At 49.3% G+C, this 13987-nt stretch overlaps 2 pseudogenes; one reads left to right on the top strand and one right to left on the bottom strand.

Annotated features, from left to right (window-relative positions):
* The first annotated feature begins 1903 nt into the window (after positions 1–1903).
* On the top strand, positions 1904–5719 carry LOC147973944 (ervatamin-B-like; annotated as a pseudogene).
* Positions 5720–9280: 3561 nt separating this feature from the next.
* Positions 9281–10945, bottom strand: LOC147973943 (uncharacterized; annotated as a pseudogene).
* Positions 10946–13987: the final 3042 nt, after the last annotated feature.

Genomic DNA, 13987 nt, shown 5'->3' with positions numbered 1-13987 from the left:
CTCGACCACATTGATAGGAAAAGGGTCGCTGTCGAGCTTCATCTTAGAATCTTCTGTAAACGCCAATCGTCCTTCATTGATGGCCGATTACACCTGTCGACAAAACACGTTACAATCATTAGTAGCATGAGAAAAAGAATTGTGCCACTTACAATAAGCTCTTCTACCCAATTCTTCTGGAGGTGGAATTACATGACCCTCCCTCACTCTAATTAATTTATTTTGTAGTAACATATCAAAAATCCTATCACACTTGCGTACATCAAAAGTATATTTAATTTCGTCTCTTCTAGCAGGTGTGTGTTTTAAAGCAGAACATGCAAAAGGTTTTAACTTTGGCGCTTGAACCCATTCAGCTACACATATATTAACATCATCCTCACTAGCCGAATCACTATCATAATCTAAGGCATTAACTACATGGTTATCTTTCTCTTTATTTCTATTATCTTTAAACCGGCTATATTGTTTAATTTCCTTAGCCCGGTTTTCTTGCGCCAAAGCCTTCTGCAAAACTTGATTGACATCTAAAAATTCTTGCCCTTCTAGTTTATCCTTAATATGAGCAAGTAGACCCGAAAAGGCAAGATCGGCTAAATCCTTTTCGGCTATGGTCAAGCTGAAACATCGGTTTTTGACATCTCTAAACCTCCTAATATAATCATGAACATGCTCATTATATTTCTGCCTAACCATAGTTAAATCTCAAAGTCGAAGTTCTGTTTCACCGCTATAAAAATACTCATGAAATTTTTGCTCCAATTGTGCCCATGTTGAAATAGAATTAGGAGCAAGCGATGTAAACCAAGTAAATGCAGTACCGGATAAAGATAATGGAAACAATTTTAATCTAAAAACATCCAATGTGCCGACCTCGCTGCATTGTGCTAAAAATTGTCCCACATGCTCATAAGTAGATCTACCATCTTCCCCCGTAAATTTAACAAAATCTGGAATTCTAAAACCACGAGGATATGGTGTCGAGTCAAAATAATCAGGGTATGGTTTTTGATATGCACGTGCTCTACCCTTAGGTTCTAAACCAAATTCTCTAAGTATGTTAGCAAGCTGATCCTTAAAATTATTATTGGGCTGTAGAGAACTGGCTTGTGGAGCAGATGGAACACCAGCACGTGGTGGAAATTCCGGCAAAGAAATTGGAGCATGCGAAGTTTGCAACAGAGACCCACTAAAATATGAATCAGGAACCGGCCCATACGGAACTCCGGTACCGACAGGCGACAGCGGTGGCATACTATATGCCACTGTCTGATAACTAGGCTGCTGCATATTAGAATTAAATCCAAAACTTCGGTTATTGCTATTGTGATTTTCTGGAACCGAAGTCGAAACAATAGGAGCAGTAGTACTAGGAACAAAATTATTAGCCGAACTACCAACATAGTTCCGGCCATCTAGATTATTGTTTAAAGGGGCGTAAGGCTGCATAGCATTAGCCGATGCACTAGGCGTATGTATATTACTTGGCAAATTGTTAAATCCGCTACTGTCTATTGGCATCGGTCTTTTTCCAGAATACTCATCATTGACTTGCAGCACTAATGAGCGTACATGACCAGGTAGACAATTTTCAAGATCTTTATTAAATTGCACCTTAAATTCTTCAAGTCTATTAGCTACTGCTTTAGTAATTGTACGCGCCGTATTTTCTATATCAGAACCATAATTACTAGCTACGGACACATCAATTAGATGAGCAATTTCCTCGGTTGAGTTTTTTAGCTAAGCATCGGAAGGGCTCGGAACTACCTTTTTGACGACACCGTTCCTCGTCTTCGCGTATCCAGCCAACTTCAGCTTCAACCTCTCAACCTTTTCTTTCTCCAGCTCCTCTTCAAGCTCGCGTCGAACATCTTCCGACAAATCGTCGAGTGTGACGGCGATGACGTTCTCCGGGTCGATGTCGCTCCCGTTCTTGGACTCGGTACTCATCATGTAGCTCTTCTTCTTCTCGTCCCCAGCGGAGTCGCCAATTGTGTTGGCACGCGAAATTGCCGCGCAACACTAGGATATTTGTCGTGCTTTCGTGACGACGAACAATTGCTTTACGGGCAAAGCAACAAAGATTTCCTCGCTTTTGTGGAGGAGAACCGGCCGCTTTCCAGTGCAAAACGGCAAAGATCGCCAAACCCTAAGGCTGCTAGGGCTCGGCAGGAAGTAGCAACAGAAAATAGACATACGTGAAAAAGTAGTTTTTATTGATAGATCGATTGCTGGGGCTTTTTCCAATCGGCCGTGGCCTTATAAATAAGGTACGCTGGACTTTGCGTATACAAGGCAAGACCTGGTTACGTAGCATGCCTTGCCGTACAGGAATACAACTCCAAAACTAAAATCGAACAGGACTCGATTCGGTTACCATGTAATACATGTGTACAAAATCTGCATGCTATCTGTAGTACATATCTAGGCCATATTCACGTATAAAGACTCTTGGATATATGAATAAAATGTTCCGGCAAGGTCGCTATCACACTATATAATAAGGACTAATGACCCACCATCTGTGCTTGCTTTGTTTAGGTGACTTCATTGCCCATGCTAAAATTCCTTCATCTTAGCAACCACGGTTTAGCCCAGCACATGAGAATTTGTCCATGTAGCCGCTAGTCCATACAGAATTCTATATACTTGTCTTGGGTAAAATAACTTCTTACACCTGACAAGCCTGCATTTCAAAATAAACAGCAAGTCCAAAAGCATATATGTCAACCACACATTTAAATTAATTTGGCCCATAGAATATCTAGCAGCCAAATTATACATTCAACACGTCGGGCGTTTGGCTTTGGCACAGTGGGGAGGACCCTGCTGCGCCGGTCCGCGGCGGCCGGTGCGCCATCTAGCTCGAGGTCGGCCGGACCTAGGCTGCGACACCTACACGTACGCCTCTCGCTTAATTCGCTCTCCTGTTAGTGCGTGTGCGTGATACGACAAAACTGAACTTTTTTTCGCGATCAAATTGCAGTCTAAGAGGAATCTTGGGGATACTGCTGGCCGTCGCTTTGGCTTCTTTAGCAGGTAAATGAGTCTGTTACCATTGCGTCAGGTCATTCAGGTTAATATCTTATGGTTGACAAAGTAAAGATGCACCATGTTTCTTCAGCAATATACTAGAATATAGTACTCATATGAATTTCCTGCAGCATACGACATTGTTCAAGTTTGTAGCATGACAATGCGATTTTGGGAGCAGATGTAGATTTTTTAAAATATGTTAATGCTTATGAACTCAATGTGCATCAACCTTTTGAAACCCCTCAAAACCTGTGGTGGCTCGGAGGGCCTGGTGGTTGGTGGCTGAGGAGTGTGGACGTGGTGGTGACTGCATGTAGGCGACCTTGTCTCCTTGGTACTGGTGTACTCTCTGATCCGGCAGGCATGGTATACCGCTGCCGGTTGGGTGGGAGCCACGATTCACTTACCACTGGCAATGGTTGGGCCTCTTCCCCGGGGCTTGGTGAGGTGGAGGGGCATAGAGATCTGGGCGAAAGCCTTGTATTTTATGGGGATCGGCTATCGCGGTGATAGCGCGGTGACCTCATCTTCCTTGGGAGTTCTCGTCGAAGGGTTCCTCCTCTCCACTAGTATGTGTTTGGTCAATTCTTGGGTTGTCGTGGTGGTTGTTGATGTGGCCGGGCCCTTTTATAGGTTTCGTTGGGGAGGCGTGGGCGGTTTCTGGGCGAAAGCTTTACTAGTTGACAGGTATCGATGCCACCGGCGACGGTGCCTGCAGACGTCATTTTTCCTTCTTGAAGACGTCTCCGCAGATCCTGCTCACTCCTCTTGGGGTAGCAAGAGAGTAGGTGGGTAGGGGTGGACTAACGAGCAGCTCGGCTCGTTAAGCTCGTACTCGTTAAGCTCGTGCTCGTTAAGGCTCGGCTCGTTAAGCTCGTTAAGATTAACGAGCAGAAAACCCTGCTCGGCTCGGCTCGTTTGAAGCTTGTTAAGCTCGTGAGCGCTCGCGAGCGCTCGTTAACAGATTATAATATGTTATGATATACATGATGAATGTGTAGGTATGGCTTTCAAGATGAAATATGGTGACTACAAAAGAAATGAAGTAGTTTGTTGCCTCATATGTCGATTAGATTAAATAGATGGGCTGAGATGCTACAAAAAGTTTGTCACATAAGATAAAAATATGTGTTGTGTTGTTGCTAACGAGCTTAACGAGCTACTCGTGAAACTCGTTAACTCACTCGTTAAGCTCGTTAAGCTTAACGAGCTATAATCAATGATTGGCTCTGTTCATTAAGAAGCGAGCTATGAGCTTAACGAGCCGAACTATCGAGCGCTCATTAATCTCACGAGCTACGAGCTTTTGGTCCAGCCCTATAGGTGGGAGGTCGAGATGGCTGGCGGCGGCTTTATCGTTTCCTTTTTCCTTTTCTATTTTTTTGCTCATGGCCGGGTTTTTTGCCTGATCGTCCCTTAATCAATTATAATCACCTATATGATTTTTGGCGTAGTTTTCCTTATAAACCGAGCCAACTATATTCTTCTTTATGAAATTGCGGGAGCACCCTGCTTTCTTGATGAAATTCCTTCAAAAAAATATTTGTAGTTGGAATTTATCCGCGACCGACATGCAGTCATAAATCATGTTGCAATGTTCTTAATGCCTGGCGCGCCAAAGATTTCTTCATTTGTTGTCAAATCATACTCCTGAGTGAATGCTAAGAAAGTTTCTCGGGAGGGCCCCTGCATTGAAGGGTTTGTGATTACATAGTGTGTTCCATCATTTTTCCAGGGACACCAGGACGTACGTGATGGCAATACCTGCATGCTGCGTTGGTCTTGGACTTTGGTATATGAAGAAGGTTGAAGAGCATGCTGAGAAGTCCACCCGCCCGTCGAGGATTGACTGGGTCGAAGCTGGTGTTGTCTCTCCGGTTGTGAGGAACCAAAAAAGTTGTGGTATGTAGTGTCTCGACCTTATTTTCTGTTGCAGCATGTGTTTTAAATTGTTCCATAGTAGATCCTGGTTTATTCCTAGCTGCGTGTAGGTGCAGCTTAATTATGCATGGCAGTTGACAAGGCCAACCTATATTTGCATTCAGCACATGATCCCTTTACACTACCTTAACTTGTACGTATATTTGTCGTAGGCTGTTGTTGGGCGATGGCGGCTGCAGCCTCAGTGGAAGCAATACACATCCTCAAAACCTCGCAGAAAATCTCCCTGTCAGTTCAAGAGCTCATCGACTGCGATTACAACAACGATGGCTGCTGGGGTGGTTTCTCAATTCTCGCTCTCCGGTATATACAGAAAAATGGACTCTCGAGCGAATCCTCCTACCCATACAAGGCCCGGAGAAGTATTTGCAAGAAGGACAAATCAGTAGCGGCAAGGATATGAGGCTTTCGGCTTGTCTACTGGACCGAGGATGCTCTGGAGAAAGCAGTAGCGAAGCAGCCCCTGATTGTCAGTTTACAGGGCACAATTTATCTTCATAATTACAAAGGGGGCATCATGGACTATGAAGCCTTGCCAACAAGAACTAACAGGCACAATGTCTTGATTGTTGGTTATGGCACGGATCCCAGCGGCGTTAAGTATTGGCGCTTCAAGAACTCATGGGGAGATGGTTGGGGCGAGGGTGGGTTTGGGAGGATCCGCAGGCATGTTGCTGACAAGCGAGGTGTCTTGGGTATGTTTATGGAGCCAGGACTGTATGCAGTGCTTAATATCTGACATATCTTGGTTGGACCGTAGTTTGTGAAATTTATGCGTCCCTCCTCTGCCTAGGATCTTAACTTTTGTTATACTCTGATAGTGAAACTCTATCTCACTGCCATATGATTTTTCTAGTGGTAACGTATATTTCACATATGATTCTATATCTAATCCTTGATAAACCTCTTGCCTGTCAAGTGGAGCTATATTCTGAAGGACTTGCGTCGTCAGATGTTAGGTACCAGGTCGATCTACTATTAGCTCTCGTTACAAGCCCAAATTCAAATTACAATCGAATCTCTCTCTCTGTTCTTGAGAAGGAAGAAAGGTAGGTAAGTGGGGAAAGAGGAGGAAGCCGCCGTTCGTTCTGATCCAGCCTGGATGCTGATCCTCTCGTCGCCTGTGGTTGAGTAGCGAGCCGCCAGGCGAGTGGGCTCAACGGGCCCATTCTGGCCCGGCGAATCTCCTGTTGGGGTGCGCTATCCTCTTGGGCCGGCTGTTGACGCGCCATGGTGTGAAGCCTTCGACCTCCTTGGTTGTACGTGCGCTGACATCCCCTCCTCCTTGAGAGCTGGCTTGCCCCCAAGCCAGTAGAGCTGGAAAGCGCTCGCGTATGGACTTGGCGTCTTCCCAGGTGGCGTCGAGGATGGACGGATCAGACCAGCGCACGAGTACTTGCTCGCGCCGGCCTTGGGGGGGTATTGCGCCAGCGGGTGTCGATGATCTCCACCGGCGACAGCGGTTCCTCCGGTGGGACGGGCAACTTGTCTTCCACCGTCGTGTTGTTGGAGAGCGCTCGCCGTAGCTGAGAGACGTGGAAGACAGGGTGGACCTTGGCGCCGTCCGGAAGCTCTAGTTCGTACGCGACGGGGTTGATGACGCGGATGATCTTGAAAGGTCTAAAGTAGCGGAAGGAGAGCTTGTGGTTGGCGCGACGCGCCACCATCGTTTGAACGTAGGGTTGGAGCTTGACGAAGACGACATCCCCGACGACGAAGGAGCGGTCAGTGTGTTTCTTGTCAGCCTGCGCCTTCATGATGTTGTGCGCTCGATGGAGGTGCTCGGCCAACACCTGCTGCATATGCTTGCGCTCCTCGAGCCAGTCCTTGAGGGAGGGAATGGAACAAGTGGAGGCCGCTTCGATGCCCCAATGTCGTGGTTCATGGCCATACAATGCAACAAAAGGTGAGGTGCCCAATGAAGAATGAAAGGAAGAATTGTACCAGAATTCTGCGAGGGCGAGATACTGGTGCCATTTTCTTGGACAGGCATGCGTGAAACACCGCAAGTATATCTCCAGGCACTGGTTGACGCGTTCCGACTGCCCGTCAGTCTGCGGATGGTACGGCGTGCTCATGTTGAGTTCAGACCCGATGATCTTGAACATTTCTTGCCAGAACTTGCTTGTGAAAACCAGGTCTCTGTCCGATACGATCGCTTCCGGAAGCCCATGGAGTTTGTAAATGTTCTCCAGGTAGGCGTGCGCGACCTTGGCCGCCGTGAATGGGTGGCTCAGAGAGAGGAAATGGCTGTAACGGGTGAACTTGTCGACAATGACGAGGATGCAGTTGTACTTGCCTGAAGGAGGGAGGCTGTCGATAAAATCCATGGTGACCACCTTCCAGGCGCGGTCTGGCACCGCAAAGGCTCGAGCAGTCCCGGGTAGCGGACGCGCTCTGGTTTTGCTTGCTGGCAAACTGAACAGGACTGGACGTACTGACGAGTGTGCTCTTTCATCTTGGGCCAGGCGAAAAGGCGACGCAGGCGGCGATAAGTGACTGGCACGCCGGAGTGGCCGCCCATGGTGCTGTCATGGAAAGCACGGAGCATCCGTTGCTGCAGTGCGGGGGAGCCGCCCAGCCAGAGCCGATCACGGAAGTAGAGCAGGCCATCGCGCGTGGAAAACGCCCTTTTGGGTCTGGTCGTTTGGATAAATCTTCCAAAATCTTCTGAACTTGTGGATTTGCGCTGTAGCTCGCCACGATGTTGTCCAGCCAAGCTGGGGTGCAGACAGACACAGCTGCGACAGACTCATCAGGGGTGCGGCGCGAGAGCGCATCCGCGGCGGTGTTTGAAGATCCGGAGCGGTAGCAGATCTTGTAGCGCATCCCGAGCAGCTTGGTGAAGGCCTTCTGCTGCCACGGGGTGGACAGGTGCTGATCATCGAGGTGCACGAGGCTTCTCTGATCTGTGTGGATGATGAATTCATCGTTGTGCAGGTAAGGGCGCCATTGCTCCACGACCATGAGGATGGCCAAGCATTCTTTTTCACAAGTGATGAGGCCACGGTTCTTGGGGCTGAGCGGCTTGCTCATGTAGGCGATCGGGTGGCCGTCTTGTTGGAGGACAGCGCCGACGCCATAGGCGCATGCGTCGGTGTCGATCACGAACTTCTTACTGAAATCTGGAAGTTGCAGCACAGGTGCCGTTGTGAGCTTTAGTTTCAGAGTGTCGAACGCCTGTTGCGTGTCACTTGTCCAGACAAACTGGTGGTTCTTCTTGAGCAGGTTGAACAGAGGTTTTGCAACGATCCCAAAGTGCTGCACAAACTTCCGATAGTATCCAGCAAGGCCACGGAAACTGCGCACATCTTTGGCGCATTGAGGGACAGGCCACCGCTGGATCGTCTGGACCTTGCTGGGATCTGTAGAGACACCTCGTTCGTCGATCACATGCCCCAAGTAAGCGATCTGGCGCTGTGCGAAGGAACACTTGGATTGCTTGACTTGCCAGTGGTCGTCTCTGAGCAGCTGGAGCACGCGCGCGATGTGTTGGATGTGCTCAGACAAGGTTTTGCTGAAGATGACGATGTCGTCGAAGAACAAAATGACGCATTTGCGCATGACTGGGCGCAGGGTGGTGTGCATGCCTCCGTTGAATGTGGCCGGGCCTCCCGCTACTCCGAAGGGCATGACACGGTATTCCCAGTGCTTGGAGTGTGTTTGGAAGGCCGTTTTGTACTCTTCGCCTTCTGTCATCCTTATCTGATGAAATCCGGCACGCAGGTCGAGCTTCGAGAACCATTTTGCACCGGCCAGTTCGTCAAGGAGCTCGTCAATGATTGGTACTGGAAACTTGGCGACCACGGTCATGGAGTTGAGAGGGCGGTAGTCAACGCACAAGCACCATGTACCATCTTTTTTTCTTGACTAACAGGGCTGGGGACGAAAAGGGGCTGGAACTTTTCTGAATGATCCCTGCATCGAGCATTTCCTGAACCTGACGTTCGATCTCTGTCTTCAATTCAGGTTTGTATCTGTATGGTCTGGAATTGACAGGTTGCGCGCCGGCCATCAAAGGAACGCAATGATCACAATCGCGGCGAGGCGGCAAAGTCCGCGGGTCCTCAAAAACATCTGCGAACTGTTCCAGTAGGCGCAAGATCTCGACAGGAATCGGCGCATCTGTAGTACTGGTGCCGTCAAGAGAGCTGAGATGCACTATGTGTGCCACTGATCCTTGCTTGCAAGCCTTGAGGAGCTCTGGTGCGGAGATCATAGAACATTGGGTTTGATCTGAAGCCGTGGCAGATAGCGTCAGTTGGCCGGTTGAAGTTGTAACAGTTAAGACTTGCTCGATCTAGTCAATGTTCATGGGGCTGTGCTGTCTTAACCAATCCATCCCAAGAATTGCATCGTACGAGCCCAGTTTGAGGATCTTGAAATATATCCTAAAATCATGCCCCTGGGTTGTCCACTGACACGCTGGAATGTAGGTGGTGCAGGGAATGGTGTTGCCATAGGCGACACGAACGCGGCATGGGCGCGGCAGTGGCTTGGCTCCGATGAGTTTCGCTGCCAGGGAGCTGTCTACAAAGGACGTAGAGCTACCGGAGTCGACAAGCAGCAGGATCTCATGCCCTTGGAGCCAAGCATTCAGCTGCAGTACCCTTGGGTCTGACGAGCCGTCTTCAGCCTGACGGGACAGAGTGCAGAGGTTCTCCTCGTCAGAAATCGGTGAAGCTGGTGGCGATTCTGACTGCACGTCGTCTTGGGGAAACATGGCGAGAAGCTCCTCCACGATGTGCATTTGCACCGTGGGCGGGCATGTGTGATCCTTGCCCCACCGTTCGCCACACTTGAAGCAGAGCCCCTTCGCGCGACGGAAGGCGCGGAGGGCGGCGACCTTGCTGGCTTCAGGGGTTGCGCGTGCTGCGTTAGTACCGCGACGATCTTCAGAGACCGATGTTGGTGTAGCAGGTCGACTGAAGAGGGGCGGCGGCGTCAAACGGCTCGCGTAGTTGTGGGCGCGCAAGGAGTTGGCGAGGCGCCCGAACGAGTGCTCGCCGTCGGCCACTTCCTCCTGAAGTAGGGCCAGCGAGCATGCCGTGTCCAAGTCCGGCGGTCGTTGAACGAGCACCACCGCTCGGATATCCGGCCGTAGTCCCTCCACAAAACGAGTCAAGAAAAAATACGGGTGAGTGGACTCTGAGTAAGATATAAGATGATTCATCAAGGTTTCAAAACGCTCGATGAAATCTGCTACTGTGGTAGTTTGTTTGACAGCGTAAAACTGTCGAATGAGCATTTGATGTTTGTCGCGCCCGAATCGGGTGCAGAGAAGAGAAGTAAAGGATTCCTAGTCCAGCCCGGCCAATTTCTTCTGCACTGATTACAGCCAGATGCCTGCAGGACCAGAGAAACTCAAGATGGCCATGGGAACATGGTAGGCGTCGTGGACAGTGAACATCTGAAAGTACTGTTCGCAAAGTGTTTTCCACAGCTGTGGGTTATCACCGGTGAACACCGGGAAGCTCATGGACGGTGGTTGACCCAAATTGGTCAGGATGGATGAGGACAAGGGAGGAACAGGGGCCGGGATGATCGGAAGGGAAGGCGTACCCGTGACCGGAGGTGCCGCCGGTGACTCGTGGGTCACTGACGATCCCCCTCCGGTGAAGTCGACGTCGCCGCGGCCATCGGGCCTGTGGAGATCTCCTCGCACTTGGGGCAGAGGAGGTAGGTGATGTGGGATTGCCGCTCCACTCGACGGTGGTGGTGTAGGCGCGGTCGCGCGCAGCGCCGCGACCGTGGACTCCAGCTTCGCGAAGCGGGCCTCGAGATCTGGCTTCCAGTGAAGGAGATCGTCGATCTGCGTGGATTGCGCCTGCAGCTGCTTGAGGACGTGGGCGGAGTCGGCCTTGGCGTCCTGATGGAGCTTGTCGAGGTACTCCTTGAGCGCGGGATCCATGGCGGAGACGAACGCTTGCCGCGCTTGGGTTCGCCGGCGGATGTCCAGGTTTAGACGCGGCGGAGGGAGTGGTGTTGGTCTCTGATACCATGATGTTAGGTACCAGATCGATCTACTATTAGCTCTCGTTACAAGCCCGAATTCAAATTACAATCGAATCTCTCTCTCTGTTCTTGAGAAGGAAGAAAGGTAGGTAGATGGGGAAAGAAGAGAAAGCCGCCGTTCGTTCTGATCCAGCCTGGATGCTGATCCTCTCGTCGCCTGTGGTTAAGTAGCGAGCCGCCAGGCGAGCGGGCTCAACGGGCCCATTCTGGCCCGACGAATCTCCTGTTGGGCTGCGCTATCCTCTTGGACCGGCTGTTGACGCGCCTTGGTGTGAAGCCTTCGACTTCCTTGGCTGTACGTGCGCTGACATTGGACTGTACGAGTTTTTGATATATCTGATCAATGTTGATGTGTTGCTGGCGAAATTGATGATTCATCCTTTCTCTTGTGAAATTGATGTGCGCCCGAACCCTGGCAACGGTGGAGGCAAGTGACCTTGCAGGGGCGCCGTCGACGGTTCCTCTCGAACGAAGGTAGAGGATGATGGTAGATGGGGCGGGGATTGGCTCGGCAGGCGGCAGTGGCGGGGCCACATGGGTGCGCCTGGCAAACACGATAGCATGCAAATCGGTATCAATCAATGATATAATAACTTGGATAAAAGACCGACAGAACGATTCGTCTACAGTTATTGACTTTGTGTGGTCTGGTCACTGAGGCCCCCTTTGTTTGGGCTACAGATTCTTGAGAATCAGCCGTGGCTTGGATTGTGAGAATCAGCTGCAGCTACGGATTCTAAGAATCAGAAGCTAGCCGTTTGTTTGCCCTGCTTTAGGAAAAGCAGACGAGCTATGCAATGTCTGTAACACCCCCGAATGCACTAATGGTTAAATATAGAACTTGCAAAACTGACCACATTGTTTGAACGACTCAGAAATATTTTGATTCAAACATCTATACACATTCTGACCGGGAGCATATACACATGATTTGAGCAATTATTCAGTAGAAAAGACAAACAAAAATTGGCAAATAATAGGGCAAATATCCACCCCCTGGACGGCATGGACACACATGGACACCGGCGGGGGCAGTGCATGTGGAACTAGGGGACGCGAGTAGCTTGTTGTAGGTCGGGGTGGAGCTGCTTGAATCCATCCCCTTCGCCGTAGACAGGAGATTGGGGGCGGCACGGGTGGAGATTGGGGACGGGCGGACGGCGGCAGAGGTGGAGACCGGGGACGGCCGCGCAGCAGAGATCGTGGCCGTGGGGAGGCACCGGGATTATAGGGAGGGGCGGCGGCGCTGGAGGAAATCCCCTTCTCTGTTGGTTGGGTGAGAAAGGACGAGGTGGAGGATAACCTGGCGCTGGAGGAAATTGGACGGGGCCAGTGGCATTTTTAGCGTAATAACGGGGAGAGGTCGGTCTATTCTGGAACCTGGATAAGTGGCCACTCGGGAATCCCGGGAATCAGCAAATTCGCAGCTTCGGGCTTGCACGTCGGCGTAGTTCAATTTCCAGAATCTGATTTTTCAAAGCTAAGATAGAAATCTAACTGTTTGTTTGAGAATCTGATTTTGGATGGACTGGAATCCAATAATCTGTAGCTAAAGCTCAAACAAAGGCCACCTGAGGCTTGCTAGCATCACATGATTTTTGTGTGTGTTCGCCCCTGCTAATAGCTGAGATACCACATCATTTAGTCAGTTTGCGGCAAGACAACCACCAGACAACATGAACATGGCAAATGCCATCACGCTTTACAAGTAGCCGATCATCGTCATCGACAGGGCCGGTCCTAAGATTTTGAGGGCCCGGGACGAAAGTAAAATTTAAGGCCCCTTAATATAAACATCATAGCAATGATAAATAACGATTCTAAAAAAGAAATGATAATAAATAATATATGCATCTACAAAATGTTATCAATAATTACTTAAATGCATCCAAAAGCCAATATTTATATAAAATAACTTATACAATTTACCTACAAATTTTCTTGTAAAATTCTTCGATGCAAAGCCACTTACGATTGTGTCGATGTCAATCTCATCCATCGATTTCTTCTCGATACATAATTTGTTCATCAATAATTTCAAGTTGGAAAGCATCCTTTTAGCTGATGCAACAATCACCGATACAGTACGTAAATCTGAATAAATCTTTAAACACCATGAGTTTTTTAAATCCTTTCTTCAAAGAAGTGATCAATTAAATCAAACAAATATTTAACATGAAAATCCTTCCAACTTCTAGAATTCCCATCTTGGCTACTGAAAATTGTAGTATCAAACTATTTCTTCCCCTAGTACGAAGTTTTACTGAAAATTGTAGGAAAATTATAGTATGATATACCTTGGATTGATTAGATGGGCGTCAGTGGCTGGACGCTCGGCGATGATGCGATGGCGTTTTCTGGTGGCAGGCGCTCGGCGATGTGCGTGCTACATCGTCGCTGCGTTCAGCGCCGGGAGACCGGTCTGCCCTGCGCGACCTGGGATCTGGAGTTTTGAAACCATGGAACAGAGAATCGGAAATTAGGGATAAACTGATGTTGCATGATCGTTTTCTTTTTGCTAAAGGAGAGTGTCTCTTTTTTCCGTCCTGATCGTACGCACGCTGTTGCCTGCCGTCCCTTTCTATTTGGATCAGGCTACTTCTTTTCCTACGTGAAGCTATCGCTTATGGGCTGCTTTACATTCACGTAATTACCTGGGAGGGGGCCCCTCGATCCTGGGGGCCCGGGGCGGCCGCCCCTGCTGCCCCCCCCCCCCCCCCCCCGGTCATCGAGTGCATATAGTATCAAATCCTAAGACACGGGAAATATCAAGTGATACAAGAGCTTACGTGTTACCATGATACGGGCTCCCGCAAGCCGTTGGATCTGAGATCTAAGGCTGACAACGATGCTCTTGGACTTGCACGTAAATATCAAATTCTTGGAGAGTTTTACTACAAAGTTGCAGGTGCTCTGTCATTGACCATCGGGTCTTGGATCTCTGATCCAACGACTTGTAGGAGCTTGTATCACGGGAGCATCTAAGCTCCCG

The sequence above is a fragment of the Triticum urartu genome, chromosome 5A (genome assembly GCF_056163025.1).
Source record: "Triticum urartu cultivar PI428250 chromosome 5A, HENAU_Tu73, whole genome shotgun sequence".
NCBI classification, from domain to species: Eukaryota; Viridiplantae; Streptophyta; class Magnoliopsida; order Poales; family Poaceae; genus Triticum; species Triticum urartu.
The sequence above is the reverse complement of the archived record's forward strand: the minus strand, read 5'-3'. Positions and strand labels throughout refer to the sequence as shown.